The 1,113-nt window shown below is 22.4% G+C and overlaps 1 long non-coding RNA gene across 1 annotated transcript in view; it reads left to right on the top strand.

Annotated features, from left to right (window-relative positions):
* Nucleotides 1–528: 528 nt before the first annotated feature.
* The window catches only part of LOC116185990, a 1,369-nt gene continuing 784 nt past the window's right edge, over nucleotides 529–1,113 (top strand). Inside the window, exon 1 of the long non-coding RNA XR_004150902.1 lies at nucleotides 529–695. This is a non-coding gene — a long non-coding RNA (uncharacterized LOC116185990). The remainder of the gene's footprint in view (nucleotides 696–1,113) is intronic.

Raw genomic sequence — 1,113 nt, 5'->3', positions numbered from 1 at the left:
TAAGATTTTCTGTTTAATTGATATCTATGTTACATTGGTTTCTTTTATTTTCTTAATTTAATGTCTTAAATTTATTTATTTTAAAATTAAATTGAACTCTTCTGTTACAATTTATGTTAAATTTTATATTAATGTTATATTTATATGTTATATTTATACTGTTGTTATAACTATATGTTATATTTACTATGTTATATTATGTTATGTTTTATAATTTTTTTATTTTTTAATTTTTATGAATTTATTTACATGTTTCTTTGTTAAATTTCTTTTCTGTCTTATTTTTATTTTACATTTAATTAATCTTCATATTAAATTCCTTTTTTATGTTATGATCTATATCATTTAATTTAACTATTTTGTTAAATTAATAATTTTACTAATACTTTTATTATATTTTTAATAAATATATTTTGCAAGATTCTGAAATGTAAAAATTAAAGTAAAAATAATTAATATATGTGTTATATTATATTTCAATTTTTCGCGCGATTTTTAAATAAATAATAAATAAATATATAATAAAAAAATAAGCATCATGAATCAACCAATCAGAATGTCGCTTAATTCGAGACGCGGGACGAATCAATGCGCATCGCAGTGCGCAACGTAGTGCGCAACGCAATGCGCATGTCGTCAGTCTACAGTTAAAAATTGTGTGGAGTGGACGTATCGTCGCGAATTCGGATTACGCAGTAAGTTATTTTACTCTTATTATTACTAAATTTATCAATTATTGCTAATTTACTTTTTTAAGTAATCCATTCCGTATAGTGAAAACAAAATTAATTAGTATTTTGTGTTTCTTTGTGTCTTTTTCTTCGATTGCTCATTTGGCGTCTATTGCGTCATTAACATCTCGGTATCGAAATATTTCGAGATAGAATTTGAAATGGTATTTCGGTTTTTTTAATATAATTTTAATTGCGTACGTTTATTTTATAATTTTTTAATCTTTATTTTTTATCGTTTTAGTCATATTAAAGTAAAAGAAATTTTTTTCGGTTTATTACGTATCCATTTCGTGAAATCGAATTATTCAAGTATCGTATATATTTCTGAATGTATATATATTATGTGTCTCGCGTGTATGTTATTGTTTACTTTTTTTGA

This window comes from Apis dorsata, unplaced genomic scaffold (assembly GCF_000469605.1).
Source record: "Apis dorsata unplaced genomic scaffold, Apis dorsata 1.3 scaffold_365, whole genome shotgun sequence".
NCBI lineage: Eukaryota > Metazoa > Arthropoda > Insecta > Hymenoptera > Apidae > Apis > Apis dorsata.
Note: the sequence above shows the minus strand (reverse complement) of the source record. Positions and strands in the feature narration are given on the sequence as shown.